The sequence below is a fragment of the Somniosus microcephalus genome, chromosome 6 (genome assembly GCF_052327205.1).
Source record: "Somniosus microcephalus isolate GS21.2 chromosome 6, FLI_Smic_1.0, whole genome shotgun sequence".
NCBI classification, from domain to species: Eukaryota; Metazoa; Chordata; class Chondrichthyes; order Squaliformes; family Somniosidae; genus Somniosus; species Somniosus microcephalus.
Window position 1 is genome coordinate 2,009,651 of NC_140992.1, and position 18,125 is coordinate 2,027,775.

Here is an 18,125-nt window from a genome sequence, read left to right on the forward strand (position 1 = left end):
CCCTCCCTCCCCTCCCTCCTCCCCCCACTCCCCCCTCCCCTCCCTCCCCTCCCTCCCTCCCCCCACTCCCCTCCCTCCCCTCCCTCCCTCCCCACCCTCCCTCCCACCCACTCCCCTCCCTCCCCCCCACTCCCCCTCCCTCCCTTCCCCCACTCCCTCCCTCCCTTCCCCCACTCCCCTCCCTCCCTTCCCCCCCTCCCCCTCCCCTCCCCTTCCCCCACTCCCCTCCCTCCCTTCCCCCACTCCCCTCCCTCCCTTCCCCCACTCCCCTCCCTCCCTTCCCCCCCCACTCCCCTCCCTCCCTTCCCCCACTCCCCTCCCTCCCTTCCCCCACTCCCCTCCCTCCCCTTCCCCCACTCCCCTCCCTCCCTTCCCCCACTCCCCTCCCTCCCTTCCCCCACTCCCCTCCCTCCCTTCCCACTCCCTCCCTCCCTTCCCCCCTCCCCTCCTCCCTTCCCCACTCCCTCCTTCCCCACTCCCTCCCTCCTTCCCCCACTCCCCTCCCTCCCTTCCCCACTCCCCTCCCTCCCTTCCCCCTCCCTCCCTCCCTTCCCCCTCCCTCTCCCTCCTTCCCCCTCCCCTCCCTCCCTTCCTTCCCCCTCCCCTCCCTCCCTTCCTTCCCCCTCCCCTCCCTCCCTTCCTTCCCCCTCCCCTCCCTCCCTTCCTTCCCCCTCCCCTCCCTCCCTTCCTTCCCCTCCCCTCCCTCCCTTCCTTCCCCCTCCCCTCCCTCCCTTCCCCCTCCCCTCCTCCCTTCCCCCTCCCCTCCCTCCCTTCCCCCCCTCCCTTCCCCCCCTCCCTCCCTCCTCTCCCTTCCCCCCCTCCCTCCTCCCTCCCTTCCCCCCCCTCCCTCCCTTCCCCCCCCTCCCTCCCTTCCCCCCCCTCCCTCCCTTCCCCCCCCCCTCCTCCCTTCCCCCCCCTCCCTCCTCCCTTCCCCCTCCCTCCTCCCTTCCCCCCCTCCCTCCTCCCTTCCCCCCCCCTCCCTCCTCCCTCCCCCCTCCCTCCTCCCTTCCCCCCCTCCCTCCCCCTCCCTCCCCTCCCTCCTCCCCCTCCCTCCCCCCCCCTCCCCCCTCCTCCCCCCTCCTCCCTCCTCCTCCCTCCTCCCTCCTCCCTCCTCCCCCCTCCTCCCCTCCTCTCCTCCCCTCCCCCTCCTTCCCCTCCCCTCCTCCTTCCCCTCCCCCTACCCCTCCTCCTTCCCCTCCCCCTACCCCTCCCCCCTTCCCTCCCCCTACCCCTCCTCCTTCCCCTCCCCTACCCCTCCTCCTTCCCCTCCCCTACCCCTCCTCCTTCCCCTCCCCCTACCCCTCCTCCTCCTACCCCTCCTCCCTCCCCTCCTCCCCCCTCCTCCTTCCCTCCCCCTACCCTCCTCCCCCTCCTCCTTCCCCTCCTCCTTCCCCTCCCCCTCCTCCTTCCCCTCCCCCTCCTCCTTCCCCTCCCCCTACCCCTCCTCCTTCCCCTCCCCTACCCTCCTCCTTCCCCTCCCCTCTTCCCTTCCCTCCCCTCCACTCCTTCCCCTCCCCTCTTTCCTTTCTTCCCCTCCTTCCCTTCCCCTCCTTCCCCTCCCTCCTTCCCTTTCCCTCCCTCCCCTCTGCTCTTTCCCTCCCTCCCCTCTGTTAAGTCTGTGTGTTATAGTGAGAATTACTACACAGACCACAAGAGTAAATTCAACAGGTCTTTACTGGTTGAGGTCGGACTAAACTGAATACAATATTATTACACTGTGCTTATATACCGGTGTGGTCACCACCGGTATTACGTATACAGCAGCCAAAGAAAGCAGTACCTTTCTTTAAGGTGGACCAGGCTTAAGTTCTCTTAAGGTGGAACAGGTTACATACACCACACCCTCCATCCCCTCCTTCCCCTCCCTTCCTTCCCCCTCCCTTCCTTCCCCTCTTCCCCTCCCCTCCTTCCCTCACTTCTTTCCCTCCCTCCTTTCTCTACCCTCCCCTCCCTTCTCCCCTTCCATACTCACTCGCTCCCTCACTGTGTGTGCCTGTCTATCTCTCACTCTGTGTCACTCTCTCATTCTGTATGCCTGTCTGTATGTGCCCTATACAGAGGCATATTAATAAAAGAGGTGACAGCGAAGTAACTGACAGATGTACAAGGTAAATCAAGAAAAGGTAAATCTGGAACACTGCCTTCAGACTGGGGACCAGGAGTTCTTAACACACAGGAAATGGGTCTGGGGAATGGGGGCAACATGCCTGGAATCATTTAAGAAACAATGCTCTGATGGAGTGGACTGAAGGGTTTATGGGGATGGATATGGTAGGATGGGCTGAATGGCCTGACTCATTCCTATCTAATAGTGATGTTGTTTGGTGGAACAGTTTGGTGCTCAGTGAGATTCAGTCACCACCTCACAGTAAACACTTCTAATTGAACTCTTTGTTTTGTAGGTTTATAAATCATGTCCAACCCCACTTGGCTTCTGCCTAAGGACACCGATGACTCTGGGCATGTACCAGCCAGAGTGGAGACCATGACTTCAATCGCCACTCCCAGCATCTCCCGTGTCCACTCAACAAACCCCAAAGAAATTCGCACCCGTGGTGGCCCCGAAACCCAAGTTCAACCCCTATAAACAGAACGGCCAGCCCCTGGGACAGGTGGGGACTGAAGGTATGTTCAGCAGAACTGAACCCTCACTCTCAACTACAAACGTGCAAGTACCGTACACAGGCCTGATGTTGGTGCAGGGCAGCTGTAAGGTTTTATATTCATCCTTGGAATGTGGGCATCGCTGGCAAGGCCCAGTATTTATTGCCCATGTGTGCATCTCTCTCTCTGTCTCTGTCTCTCTCTCGCTCTCTCTCTCTCTCTCTCTCTCTCTGTCTCTCTCTCTCTCTCTCTCTCTCTCTGTGTCTCTCTCTCTCTGTCTCTCGCTCTCTCTCTCTGTCTCTCTCTCTGTCTCTCTCTCTGTCCCTCTCTCTCTGTCTCTCTCTCTGTCTCTCTCTCTCTCTGTCTCTCTCTCTGTCCCTCTCTCTCTGTCTCTCTCTCTCTCTGTCTCTCTCCCTCTCTCTCTTTCTCTCTGTCTCTGTCTCTCTCTCTCTCTCTTGTGTGTCTCTCTCGCTCTGTCTCTCTCACTGTCTCTCTGTTGTTCTCTCTGTGTGTCAGTGACCCTGTTTCTGTTTGTTTGTGTGTGTAACTCTATCTAACTGCCTGTCTTTTTCTTGTCTCATAGAGTCACAGAGTCATAACGGCACAGAAGGAGGCCATTCAGCCCATCGAGTCTGTGCCGGCTCTCTGTAGAACAACCCAGTCAGTCCCATTCCCCCGCTCTATCCCCGTAGCCCTGCAAATTTATTTCCCTCAAGTGCCTATCCAGTCTCCCCTTGAAAACATTGAGTGTCTCCGCTTCCACCACTTCCGTCGGCAGCGAGTTCCAGGTCCTCACCACTCGCTGCGTAAATAAGTTTTTCCTCGCGTCCCCCCTGTATCTCTTGCCCAAAAATATAAATCTGTGTCCCCTAGTCCTTGTACCATCAACTAGTGGGAACAGCCTTTCCCCGTCCAGCCTATCCAAACCCCTCATAATCTTGTACACCTCGATCAAATCACCCCTCAACCTCCTTTGCTCTAATGAAAACAAATCTCGCTTCTCCAACCTGTCCTTGTAGCTAAGATTTGTCTCTGTCTCTCTTTCTCACTGTTTCTCCATCTGTCTGTCTCTGTCTCTATCTTTATTTGTTTATGTCTCTGTCTGCCTCTCTTTTCTCTCTCTCTCTCTGTCTCTCTCTCTGTCCGTCTCTCTCTCTGTCCCTCTCTCTCTCTGTCCCTCTCTCTCTGTCAATTCAATTCAATTCAATTCAAATCGCTCTCTCTGTCTCTCTCTCTCTCTCTCTGTCTCTGTCTCTCTCTCTCTGCCTGTCTCTGTCAATCAATTTTTTTTCAATTCAAATGCTTTATTGGCATTAAAGTTTACAGAGAACCATATTGCCAAAGCTTACATTGCAAAAAGGTACAGTTTTCTAACATTCTGTAGGTGTCAATCGATTTGACATTTGTTGGGTACATACAATATTACTTTTAAACAATATTAATTTTAAACAGTCTTTGTACTTCATTTGGTACGTTCAATATTAATTTTAAACAGTCTTAATTTTAAACAGTCCTCAGGTTGTGACATGTTGTTACATATTTGGCCCCAAGGTATGGTCTGTCTCCTTCTCCTAGGACTAATCTCAATTTTGACAGATCATCCAATTCCTTGAAATCTGGGGTTGTTTGGCTTAGCTTGTTGAATAATATGTTTCTTGATGTGTTGAATTTTTCGCATTTTAGGAGGAAATGCATTTCTGTTTCAACCTCGCCTGTCTCTGTCTCTCTCTCTCTCTCTCTGTCTCTCTCTCTCTCTGTCTCTCTCTCTCTCTGTCTCTCTCTCTCTCTGTCTCTCTCTCTCTGTCTCTCTGCCTCTCTCTCTCTCTCTCTGTCTCTCTCTCTCTCTCTCTGACTCGTTCTTGGTCAGTGTCACTGTGTCCCAGGACAGTTTGAGTGCAGTCGCCTGATTAATATTGGATAATAGGTGTAACCCCAGCAATGACCTCTGACCCTCCATTATTACTTGTGTTATGGTTTAATTATATTAAAATATTTTTACCAAAAATAAAAGATAAACAAACTATGAGTTGTTACATTCCAGGTACAGATTGTGCTTGCAGTGTATTTCTGTGCGCATGTGTAAGAATTGTTGGCTGCCGTTGCAGGCAGTGTGACTGGAAGTTTCAAAGGCTGTTTGACTTTGTGTTCTGCTCTGAATGAAATCCGCTTGCTCACAATGCTAGGTTTCAGAATGCAGTGATCTGCCGAATATGCCACTGCTCTGCTCCGAACACAGGCTGTGTTTATGTAACGGGCACTGATCTAATTTGCTCATTTAGTCACACAAGACAAACTAGTTATTCAAATCGACAGATTTAATTATCTCTGAAAGTCCCATGGTGTAATTGAACGACAGCAAACCGCGCGTAACCCGGACTGCACTTAACACGGACCGCGCTTAACCCAGGCTGCACGACATGTTGCCGTGTGATTGGAGCCACAGCCAGTGTGACAACAAATGCCAATCAGCGGTACGGTTTTAGACTTGATTTCCTGGACCTGTAGTTTGAACAGCTGATATTTTAGAATAAATTGAACTTGTTCCACTGTGAAATGAACACCTGGCTGTCTCGCTCTCGCTTCCCGCTCTTCCTCCCCTTTTACCCCCCTTCCTGTTTCCCCCTTTCGCTTCTCTCTCCCTCCTACTATCTCTTCCTCCCACATTCTTCCCCGTCTCCCTCGCCCTCCCCGTCTCCCTCGCCCTCCCCGTCTCCCTCGCCCTCCCCGTCTCCCTCGCCCTCCCCGTCTCCCTCGCCCTCCCCGTCTCCCTCGCCCTCCCCGTCTCCCTCGCCCTCCCCGTCTCCCTCGCCCTCCCCGTCTCCCTCGCCCTCTCCTTCGCCCTCGCCCTCTCCCTCTTCCTCGCCCTCTCCCTCTCCCTCCCCGTCTCCCTCGCCCTCCCCGTCTCCCTCGCCCTCCCCGTCTCCCTCGCCCTCCCCGTCTCCCTCGCCCTCCCCGTCACCCTCGCCTCCCCATCTCCCTCCCCCTCGCCCTCGCCCTCGCCCTCTCCCTCTCCCTCTCCCTCCCCGTCTCCCTCGCTCTCCCCGTCTCCCTCGCCCTCCCCGTCTCCCTCGCCCTCCCCGTCTCCCTCGCCCCCCCCGTCTCCCTCGCCCTCCCCGTCTCCCTCGCCCTCCCCGTCTCCCTCGCCCTCCCCGTCTCCCTCGCCCTCCCCGTCTCCCTCGCCCTCCCCGTCTCCCTCGCCCTCCCCGTCTCCCTCGCCCTCCCCGTCTCCCTCGCCCTCCCCGTCTCTCTCGTCCTCTCCCTCTCCCTCTCCCTCGCCCTCGCCCTCTCCTTCGCCCTCTCCTTCGCCCTCGCCCTCGCCCGTCTCCCTCGCCCGTCTCCCTCGCCCTCCCCGTCTCTCTCGTCCTCGTCCTCGCCCTCGCCCTCGCCCTCTCCCTCGCCCTCTCCATCTCCCTCGCCCTCCCCAATCGAGAACTTTTACTCCTGGTCTATCTTTGTCCTTTTCCATAACTACACTAAATCTAACTGAATTATGATCACTACCACCAAACTGCTCTCCCACTGATACCCCTTCCACCTGTCCAGCTTTGTTCCCCTAAAACTAAGTCCAGAACCTCTCTTGTTGGGATTGCTACTTACCGTTAAAAAAGTTCTCCTGAATGCATTCTAAGAATTCTGTGCTCTCTATACCTTTTACACTGATTCTATCCCAGTTAATATTGGGGCAGTTGAAATCCCCGACTATTACTGCCCTATTGTTTTTGCACTTTTCAGAAATTTGCCGACATATTTGCCCTTCTACATTCCTCTGACTATTTGGGGGTCTATAGTCCACTCCCAGCAGTGCGGTTGCCTTTTTCTTTGTTCTTCAATACAACCCATATGGCCTCATTTGATGATCCTTTTAACATATCATCCCTCCTCACAGCTGTAATTGTTTCTTTAACCAGTATTGTGACCCTCTCTATCTCGTCTGAAAATCCTGTGACCAGGAATGTTGAGCTGCCATTCCTGCCCTTCTTTCAGCCATGTTTCAGTAATAGCTATACAGGTAGACTACCCTTTATCCGGACTTCCGAAAACCGAAACCCTCTAAAAACCGAAGGTTTTTTCGTTCAGCGTAAGTCGTGCGTACGACTTACACTGAACGAAAAAACCTTCGGTTTTTAGAGGGTTCCGGTTGCGGAAGTTCGGATAAAGGGTAAGTCATGCGCACGACCCCCCGCCGACCCCCCCGCCGGCCCCGACAACCGACAACCGCCGACCCCGCCGGCCCCGACAACCGCCAGCCCCGACAACCGCCGACCCCCCCACGGACCCCGCCGGCCCCGACAACCGCCAGCCCCGACAACCGCCGACCCCCCCCGCGTACCCCGCCGGCCCCGACCCCTGCCGACCCCGACTGACTTACGCTGAGCGTCAGCGTAAGTCGTGCGCACGACCCCCCGCCGACCCCCCCCCCCGCGGACCCCCGCCGACCCACCTTCCGAAATCCGAAATTCTCCTTTATCCGAAACTTGGCTGGTCCCGAGGTTTTCGGATAAAGGATAGTCTACCTGTAATATCATACTTCCACATGTCTATCTGTGCCCTCAGCTCATCTGCCTTATTCACTAGACTCCTTGCATTGAAGTGTACACCATTAAGCACCGCCAAACCCCTTTGTTGTCTATTTCCTAACCTTTGTTTCCTCTGCCTTTCAAAGTCACTTACTAATTTCTAGGGATAGGCTATTGACAAATATTCACTACAAGCCCACTGACTCCCACAGCTACCTGGACTACACTTCCTCCCACCCCGCTTCCTGTAAGGACTCTATTCCATTCTCCCAGTTTCTCCGTCTCCGCCACATCTGCTCTGACGATGCCACCTTCCATACCAGTGCTTCTGACATGTCTTGCTTTTTCCTCAACCGAGGATCCCCCTCTACTGTGGTTGACACGGCCCTTGACCGTGTCCGTTCTATCTCCCGCACTTCTGCTCTCACCCCTGCCCCTCCCTCCCGGAACCGCGATAGAGTTCCCCTTGTCCTCACCTTTCACCCCACCAGCCTCCACATTCAATGGATCATCCTCCACCATTTCCGCCATCTCCAACGTGATCCCACCACCAAACACATCTTCCCCTCCCCTCCCCTTTCAGCATTCCGAAGGGACTGCTCCCATCGCTACACCCTGGTCCACTCCTCAATCACCCCCAACACCCCTTCCCCTTCCCACGGCACCTTCCCGTGCAAGCGCAGGAGATGCAACACATGCCCTTTTACCTCCTCCCTTCCCACTGTCCAGGGCCCCAAACACCCCTTCCAGGTGAAACAGCGATTTACTTGTACTTCTTGCAATTTAATATACTGTATTCGCTGCTCACGATGCGGTCTCCTCTACATTGGGGAGACCAAACGCAGATTGGGTGACCGCTTTGCGGAACACCTCCGTTCAGTCCGTAAGGGTGACCCTGAGCTTCCGGTCGCCTGTCACTTTAATTCTCCGCTTCACTCCCACTCTGATCTCTCTGTCCTCGGCCTCTTACACTGTTCCACAGAAGCTCAACGTAAGCTCGAGGAACAGCACCTCATCTTTCGATTAGGCACTTTACAGCCTTCTGGACTCAACATCGAGTTCAACCATTTCAGATAAATAACCTCAGCCCTTATATTTTTTTTCTCTCTCACATGGCAGCTGCCGATCATTCTGCCATTGCCATTTACACTTCATCTCCAGTCATCTTTTGTTCTTTAACCTGTCCCATTACCATCTCCTTTTGCCTCGCACCATCATCCCTTTTGTCATTTAATCTCTCCCGTCTTCCGGCCTATCACAGACCTTCCTTTTGTTCCTCCCCTCCCCCCTCTCTCTGCCCCTGCACTTGCTTAAAATCTGTTACATCTCTAACTTTTTCCAGTTCTGACGAAGGGTCATCGACCTGAAACGTTAACTCTGTTTCTCTCTCTACAGCTGCTGCCTGACCCGCTGAGTACCTCCACCACTTTCTGTTTTTATTTCAGATTTCCAGCATCTGCAGTATTTTGCTTTTATTTCACTTACTAATTTACTGCCTTCTATGTCCAGCTTTGCTCCTCTCCCTTCTGAATCTATGCTCTGGTTCCCGTGTTGCGATGTTTGTTGAGGGATAAATCTTGGCCAGGACACTGGGGAGAACTCCCCTGCTCCTCTTCGAATAGTGCAAGAGACCAGAGAGAGCAGACGGGGCCTCGGTTTAACGTCTCATCTGACAGACATTTAATAAACTGTATTCTGTTGAGCTGAAAGTGCCTTTTTGAAACCCGGCCAAAATGTCTTCAGTCAGTTAGAGTGTGTTAATGATGGCGAAGAGATGTCAGTTCAGGGTGAGTGGAGTTCAGGTGCTATTTATGTAAGATGGTGCAGCTGTCAGATAGCCCAGCGCTGTGGACTGCAAGCACCTTGCGCAACTAACCAACTTGCTTGATCAATACAAGCGCTGATTACATGTGTTTGTGTTGGCTCCGAGGCAGGAGGCTGGGTGCATAACCGTCCACTAATTGCTATAATCAGGGTCACTAGATGGGGAAGTAATTCAAAGTAACCTTAGCAACAGCAGGAGGTTGATACGCAATGACTGAAATGGTTAGCCTGGTTGGGGAAGTGAAGGTACGGGTAGGATTGACTATTGGGGCTGGGGTTTCACAGTGCCCTCACTACAGAATATAAAGGGGATAGAGAACCCTGTTTGAAATGGATCTCGGCCACCTGTGTGAGCATTTCTTTGGTTTATAAGGAATTTCAGCTTTTGACACATTGGACGGGTGCCAAGGTAATCGGGGTGTAATTACAGGCCCGAGGGGGCCATTCATTCCTTCCCTTCCACAGATTGATTTCTGGGAAAGAGATGGAGTTTCAAGATTCCTGCTGCCTTGTCGGGGATTGCTGCCATTTAATTTGGGGGGCGGGGGGCGGGGGAGAGGTCAGAAGCCATCAAGGAGGTGTCGCCTTCGGCTTGTCGACACACACAAACTATTGCAAAAACAACTGGTGTTTCCACATCTCCCTGAAACATCTCCAACACTGTCCCGGCCAAACAATTACCCTGACCTGCAGTCACTGTTGCTAGGTGAGGCAAACATGGCAGCCGTTTTGCTCAGAGCAAAGTCTCACAAACAACACTGAAGGAGCGCTGCACTGTCGGAGGGGCAGTACTGAGGGGGTGCTGCACTGTCGGAGGGGCGGTACTGAGGGAGTGCTGCACTGTCGGAGGGGCAGTACTGAGGGAGCACTGCACTGTCGGAGGGGCAGTACTGAGGGAGTGCTGCACTGTCGGAGGGGCGGTACTGAGGGAGCGCTGCACTGTCGGAGGGGCAGTACTGAGGGAGCGCTGCACTGTCGGAGGGGCGGTACTAAGGGAGCACCGCACTGTCGGAGGGGCAGTACTGAGGGAGCGCCGCACTGTCGGAGGGGCGGTACTAAGGGAGCGCCGCACTGTCGGAGGGGCAGTACTGAGGGAGCGCCGCACTGTCGGAGGGGCAGTACTGAGGGAGCGCTGCACTGTCGGAGGGGCAGTACTGAGGGAGTGCTGCACTGTCGGAGGGGCGGTACTGAGGGAGTGCTGCACTGTCGGAGGGGCAGTACTGAGGGAGCGCTGCACTGTCGGAGGGGCAGTGTTGAGGGAATGCTGCACTGTCGGAGAGACAGTACTGAGGGAGCGCTGCACTGTCGGAGGGGCAGTACTGAGGGAGCGCCGCACTGTCGGAGGTGTCATCTTTCAAATGAGACGTTAAACTGAGGCCCCGTCTGCTCTCTCAGGTGAATGTAAAGGATCGCATGGCACTATTCGAAGAAGAGCAGAGGATTTATCCCTGGTGTCACGGGGCCAATATTTATCCCTCAACCAACATCACTAAAACAGATTATCTGGTCATTATCACATTGCTGTTTGTGGGAGCTTGCTGTGCGCAAATTGGCTGCCGCGTTTCCTACATTACAACAGTGACTACACTTCAAAAAGTACTTCATTGACTGTAAAGCGCTTAGGGATGTCCTGAGGTGGTGAAAGGCGCTGGAGATATTCTTCACTTTGTTAAATTCAGTTTCACGCTCTTCATTTCTATTCTTGTCGACACTCATTGATTCCGCGCCGGAACAAGTTCTATTCTTTCGGTGATGGACGGAGCTCTTTCAGCACCTGAGGAACCTGCTGTGTCCCAGTACAGGACTGTGAGCTACACTAATCTCAGTGTCCGGACAGTCAACCCACATATAAACACGGGGCAACATGCGAGCCCGCGGGCTTCGGTTTATCTGTCGGTTTGGATGAGCGATGTGCTGATCAGTGTGTTTAGATTGTTTTTTACAGACAGCACAAAGCCAGGTACGGTAGTGTGACTGGGTGCGGGAGCACAGTGGTCCTGTTACTGGACTAATAATCCCGAGAACGTGAGTGCAAATCCCATCACAGCAGTTTGAGAATTTTAAGTAAATTTGGAAATAAAAAACTGGCCTCAGTAAGAGTGAGCATGAAGCTGTTGAATTGTCATAAAAACCCAACTGGTTCACTAATGATTCACCGCCCTCTGAACTGGCCGAGCAAATCACTCAATTGTATCAAACCGCTACAAAGAATACAAACTGCAGCGGATCAAGAAGGCCCTCCACCATCTTCTCAGGGCAACTAGGGTCAGAAATTTACAGCACAGAAGGAGGCCATTCAGCCCATCGTGTCTATGCCGGCCGACAAAGAGCTCTCCAGCCTAATCCCACTGTCCAGCTCTCGGTCCGTAGCCCTGTAGGTTCCGGCACTTCAAGTGAATATCCAAGTACTGTTTAAATGTGATGAGGGTTTCTGCCTCGACCACCCTTTCAGGCAGTGAGTTCCAGACCCCCACCACCCTCTGGGTGAAAAAAATTCTCCTCAACTTCCCTCTAAACCTTCCCCCAATTACTTTAAATCTCTGGCCCCTGGTTATTGACCTCTCTGCTGAGGGAAATAGGTCCTTCCTATCCACTCTATCTCGGCCCCTCAGAATTTTATACACCTCAATTAAATCTCCCCTCAGCCTCCTCTGTTCCAAAGAAAACAACCCCAGCCTCTCCAATCTTTCCTGATCGCTAAAATTCCCCAGCCCAGGTAACATCCTCGTAAATCTCCTCTGTACCCTCTCTAGTGCAATCACATCTTTCCTGTAATGTGGTGACCAGAACTGCACGCAGTACTCGAGCTGCGGCCTAACTAGTGTTTTATACAGTTCCAGCATAACCCCCCTAACCCTATCAGCATAATTTTTTTTCCTTTCTCCCTCATGTACTCATTTGCTTCTCCTTCAAGAAATCTGTGCTGTTCACCTCAACTACTCCCTGCGGTAGCGAGTTTCACATTCTAACCATTCTCTGAGTAAAGAAGTTTCTCCTGACTTCCTTATTGGATTTATTCGTGACTATCTTATACTCAAGGCCCCTAATTTTGGACTCTAAGGGGGAAAAATTCGGTTGCTTTGCGCAAAGCAACTGGCGCCTGGGCGCGGCGCTGCCCACGTCTCCCGTGAAATTCACCGGGAGTTTAGCGGCGGCGGTAACCGTTAGCGCCCCGCGGCACTGCACCGCCGGCAATGACGTCATTGCCATGTTCAGCGCCCCGGCCGCGATCTTCGATAACGCCCCCTGACTTACCGCTGGACGCTATGTCCGCCGGGATCAGGGGGGCATACCTGCGGCTGGGGCAGCGTTATTGAAAGGCGAGGTGCCGGGCGGCCATTTTTGTTGCTGGCCGCCTGCCAGCACTTGCCTCTGCTCCCATCCCCGGCCTCCTGACCCGCACCCTTGCGGAGTGCCAGCTGCGCTTCATGAGCCCGGCACTTCTCTTGAGTGCCGGGCTCTTTTGCCGGCACTCCGATCCCCGGGGGGCCCAGCTGGGCCCCGGGTCGCACTGTGCAAGGCACCTTTAAGAAGGGGAGGAAAGCTTGCATGCGCCGCGGCACGTAGCGCCGTGACATTTCCTCGCAGCGACCCAAGAGGGAGGCGGGGCGCTTCCAGTAGCACCCCGCTTTTCCCTTGGGGCGCTACCACTCAATAAACGCCAGCCTCACCCACACCCTGGGAATTAATCAATTAAAAAGCAGCCACATAACGGAAATCTTCCTGGGACATTGGAACCGGTTCTGGGGGAGGTGGGACCAGTTCAAACCGGACGGTTTGCACCTCGGCAAGGCCGGGACCGATGTCCTAGGGGGTAGTGTTTGCTAGTGCTCTGGGGGAGGGTTTAAACTAAAATGGCAGGGGGTTGTGAACCTGAGCAGGGAGACAGAGGAAAGGGAAACAAGGATAAAAGCAAAAGATATGAAGGAGAAAAACAAAAGTGGCAGTCAGAGAAATCAACGGTTTAAATCAACCATGGCCACAGTAAATAATAATTCTAATAGGTGTAAAAGCTTTAAAAAAACAAGCCTGAAGGCTTTGTGTCTTAATGCGAGGAGCATTCGTAATAAGGTAGATGAATTAGCTGCGCAAATAGAGGTAAACGAGTATGATTTGATTGGGATTACGGAAACATGCCTCCAGGGTGGCCAAGGCTGGAAACTGAACATCCAGGGGTATTCAATATTCAGGAAAGATAGGTAAAAAGGAAAGGGAGGTGGGGTAGCATTGCTGGTAAAAGAAGGGATTAACACAATTGTAAGGAAGGATATTAGCTCTGATGATGTGGAATCTGTATGGGTAGAACTGAGAAATACCAAGGGGCAGAAAACGTTAGTGGGAGTGGTATACAGACCTCCAAACAGTAATGCGGAGGTTGGGGATGGCATTAAAAGGGAAATTAGAGAAGCGTGCAATAAGGGCACAGCAGTCATCATGGGTGACTTTAATCTACATATAGATTGGGCTAACCAAATTAGTAACAATACTGTGGAGGAGGAATTCCTGGAGTGTTTAAGGGATGGTTTCCTGGATCAATATATCGAGGAACCAACCAGAGATCAGGCCATCTTAGACTGGGTATTATGTAACGAGAAAGGATTAATTAGCAATCTTGTTGTACGAGGCCCCTTGGGTCGGAGCGATCATAATATGATCGAATTCTTCATTAAGATGGAGAATGACGTAGTCGACTGAGAGACTAGGGTCCTAAATTTAAATAAAGGAAACTACGATGGTCTGAGGCGTGAGTTGGGTAGGATTGATTGGGGAATGTCACTCAAAGGGTTGACGGTGGATAGGCAATGGCAAACATTCAAAGACCGCATGGATGAACTGCAGAATTTGTTCATCCCAGTTTGGCATAAAAATAAAACAAAAAAGGTGACTCAACCGTGGCTAACAAGGGAAATTAGGGATAGCATAAGATCCAAGGAGAGGGCATATAAATTGGCCAGAAAAAGCAGTAAACCTGAGGATTGGGAGCAGTTTAGGGTTCAACAAAGGAGGACAAAGGGATTAATTAAGAAAGGGAAAATAGAATATGAGAGTAAGCTTGCAGGGAACATATAAACTGACTAAAAGCTTTTATAGATATGTGAAGAGAAAAAGATTGGTGAAGTCAAGTGTAGGTCCCTTGCAGTCAGAATCAGGGGAATTTATAATGGGGAACAAAGAAATGGCCGACCAATTAAATACATATTTTGGTTCTGTCTTCACAAAGGAGGACACAAATAACCTCCCAGAGATGTCGGGGAACATAGGGTCTGATGAAAGGGAGGAACTGAAAGAAATCAGTATTTGTAGGGAAATGGTATTAGGGAAATTGATCAGATTGAAGGCCGATAAATCCCCAGGGCCTGATAATCTACATCCTAGGGTACTTAAGGAAGTGGCCCTAGAAATAGTTGATGCTTTGCTGATCATCTTCCAACATTCGATGGAATCTGGAACAGTACCCATGGATTGGAGGGTAGCTAATGTTACCCCACTATTCAAAAAAGGTGGTAGAGAGAAAACGGGGAATTACAGACCGGTAAGCCTGACATCGGTAGTGGGGAAAATGCTAGAGTCCATTATAAAAGATGTAATAGCAGAGCACTTGGAAAACAGTGACAGGATCGGGCAAAGTCAACATGGATTTACAAAAGGTAAATCGTGCTTGACTAATCTACTGGAATTTTTTGAGGATGTAACTAGTAAAATAGATAAGGGAGAACCAGTGGATGTGGTGTATTTGGACTTTCAGAAGGCTTTCGATAAGGTTCCACATAAGAGATTAGCATGTAAAGTTAAGGCACATGGGATTGGGGGCAAGGTACTGACTTGGATAGAGAACTGGTTGGCAGACAGAAAGCAAAGAGTTGGAATGAACGGGTCTTTTTCCGAGTGGCAGGCAGTGACTAGTGGGGTACCGCAGGGATCGGTCCTTGGGCCCCAGCTATTCACAATATATATTAATGATCTAGACAAGGGAACTAGATGTAATATCTCCAAATTTGCAGACGACACAAAGCTGGGTGGGCATGTGTGCTGTGAGGAGGATGCCGAGAAACTCCAGGAGGATTTGGACAGTTCGGGTGATTGGGCAAAAGCATGGCAGATGCAATATAACGTGGATAAATGTGAGGTTATCCACTTTGGTGGCAAAAACAGGAAGGCAGATTATTATCTGAATGGCAATAGATTGGGAGTAGGGGAAGTGCAACGAGACCTGGGTGTCCTTGTGCACCAGTCGCTGAAGGTAAGCATGCAGGTGCAGCAGGCGGTTAAGAAGGCAAATGGCATGTTGGCCTTCATAGTGAGAGGGTTTGAGTACAGGAACAAGGGTGTCTTGCTGCAGTTATACAGGGCCTTGGTGAGACCGCATCTTGAGTATTGTGTGCAGTTTGGTCGCCTTATCTGAGGAAGGATGTTCTTGCCATGGAAGGAGTGCAGCGACGATTCACCAGGCTGATACCTGGGATGGCAGGAATGACGTATGAGGAGAGATTGGGTCGATTGGGCTTGTACTCGCTGGAGTTTAGAAGAATGAGAGGGGATCTCATTGAAACTTATTAAATTCTGACAGGACTGGACAGACTAGATGCAGGAAGGATGTTCCCGATGGTCGGGGAGTCCAGAACCAGGGGTCACAGTCTAAGGATAAGGGGTAAGCCATTTAGGACAGAAATGAGGAGGAATTTCTTCACCCAGAGAGTGGTGAACCTGTTGAATTCTCTACCACAGAAGGCAGTAGAGGCCAATACATGAAATATATTCAAGAAGGAGTTGGATATATTTCTTAAGGCTAAAGGGATCAAGGGATATGGGGAGAAGGTAGGGACCGGGTACTGAATTTGGATGATCAGCCATGATCGCATTGAGTGGCGGAGCAGGCTCGAGGGGCCGAATGGCCTACTCCTGCTCCTATCTTCTATGTTTCTATCTTCATTCTGAACGTGTGACCAGGCGGCACTGAGTGAACGGGTTACTCTGGACCCTGCTGGAGCCACCTGTGGTTAGATGGGCCGGAGCTGCTCTTGTGCTGGGCCAGGACTGAGGCGACTTTAGGCTCGAGCTGCACGGATTGGCGTTCTTTGACGACGCTGCGGTTCCTGGTGTTTAAATTGCGACATTGAGCAATGCGTCCTGGATGGTTTCCCTAAAACTAAAAATAACTCGAGCTCATTGGTAATGACTCAATTCAGGAAATAAAACCAGAAACAAGCTGTCTTCCTGAAAACCCTGCACAGGGTTGGTTGCAAGACACTTCCGGCAGCTTTCTGCTTTTGAGCAGCTCCTGGTGTGAAGGGTGAAGACTATAGATCAGACCGAGAGACACAAACTCCAGTAAATTAAAGCCTGTGACACAGTGTGCGATATGAAAGTCCCAGTGCCCAACAGTCAGAGGCTGGGCCCAGAATTCTCCAACGCCCAGGGAGAGTTTCACCGTCCTCTGCCTCTTGCACTGTTCCAATGAAGCTCAGCGTAATCTCGAGGAACAGCACCTCATCTCCCGATTAGGCACTTTACAGCCTTCTGGACTCAACATAGAGTTCAACAATTTCAGATCATAACCTCAGCCCCTATCATATATATATATATTTATATTTTCTCTTTTTTAATCCACACTTTCGTCTGGGCTTTTTTCTTCCCTCCCATGCGGCAGCTGTCCCTCATTCTGCCCGGGCCATTCACACTTCATCCAGAGCCATCCTTTATCCCTTGAATATCTCTCAATGTCTTTTAATCTCTCCTGTTTTCTACCCTGTCGCTGACCTTCCCTTTTGTTCTTTCACCCCTCCCCCTTTTCCTAGCCCCTACTTGCTTTAAAATCAACCCCTTTCCTGTTTTTTTCCAGTTCTGACGAAGGGTCCCAGACCTGAAACGCTAACTCTGTTTCTCTCTCCACGGATGCTGCCTGACCTGCTGAGTTTTTCCAGCGTTTTCTGTTGTTATTTGAGATTTTCAAACCGTCTGGTTGGGTTGGAGTTGAATCTGCTTCAGGTGCACAAATGCGTTTCGGCAGCGGAATTACTCGCAACAGATATGTTTCTCTCGAAAACTTTTCCTTTCTTAAAATACAGGAGCGAACTTTGGTTAAAGGGGACTGGGTGGCTCAGTGGGTTAAATTTGGTTTCTGATGCAGATTTACATTTGTAAGGAGCTGATCTGAACACAGGAACAGGAGGAGGCCATTCAGCCCCTCGAGCCTGTCCCACCATTCAGTTCGATTATGGCTGATCTGTATCTGAACTCCATCCACCTTGGTTCCCTCGATAACCTTTCCCAACAAAAATCTATCAACACAATCGCAAAATACTGCAGATGCTGGAAATCTGAAATAACAGCAGAAAACGCTGGAAACACTCAGCAGGCCAGGCAGCATCCGTGGAGAGAGAAACAGAGTTAATGTTTCAGGTCTGGGACCCTTCATCAGAACTGGAAAAAGCTGGAGATGTAACAGATATGAAGCAGGTGCAGAGACGGGGAAAGCGGGGGTGGGAGGTGAGGGGAGGAAAGAACAAAAGGGACAGTCTGTGATGGGGTGGAAGGCAGGAGAGATTAAATGTTGCAAATGGGGATGGCAGAATCATCAACAGCCGCCTGAAAAAATGGGAGCAGGGGTTATGGTCTGAAATTGTTGAACTCAATGTTGAGTCCAGAAGGCTGTAAAGTGCCTAATCAAAAGATGAGGTGCTGTTCCTCGAGCTTACGTTGAGCTTCATTGGAACAGTGTAGGAGGCCGAGGACAGAGAGATCAGAGTGGGAGTGGAGCGGTGAATTGAAGTGACAGGCGACCGGAAGCTCGGGGTCACCCTTACAGACTGAACGAAGGTGTTCCGCAAAGTGGTCACCCAATCTGCGTTTGCTCTCCCCAGTGTAGAGGAGACCGCAGCGTGAGCAGCGAATACAGTTGTTGTGTATTTTGAATGTGTATTAGAATTGTCCCACATGGGCTACCGTAGTGGTGATTGGCAATGCACTATGGGAAATGTAGTGCATTGAGTGAAGAAGCACATTGTAAATAAAATGGCCGTTAACTAAACTCTCCACCCCGGAGTCCTTCTTAATTGTTGTATAGGTAAGGGTATAAAACCCCTTGAGACACAATAACAGTATACTAGATTGCAAGAAGTACAAAAATCTTCAACCTCAGTCTTGAAAGCTCCAGCTGACCCCCACCATCCACAGCCTTTT

General features: G+C 51.7%; 1 protein-coding gene across 2 annotated transcripts in view; it reads left to right on the top strand.

Annotated features, from left to right (window-relative positions):
• Positions 1-1,941: 1,941 nt before the first annotated feature.
• Positions 1,942-18,125, top strand: part of LOC147115369 (lipoma-preferred partner homolog) — a 377,893-nt gene continuing 361,709 nt past the window's right edge. For both annotated transcript variants that reach the window (XM_085989630.1, XM_085989631.1), the window contains exon 1: positions 1,942-2,625. The gene's annotated coding sequence lies outside the window, so the exon portion shown is untranslated. The remainder of the gene's footprint in view (positions 2,626-18,125) is intronic.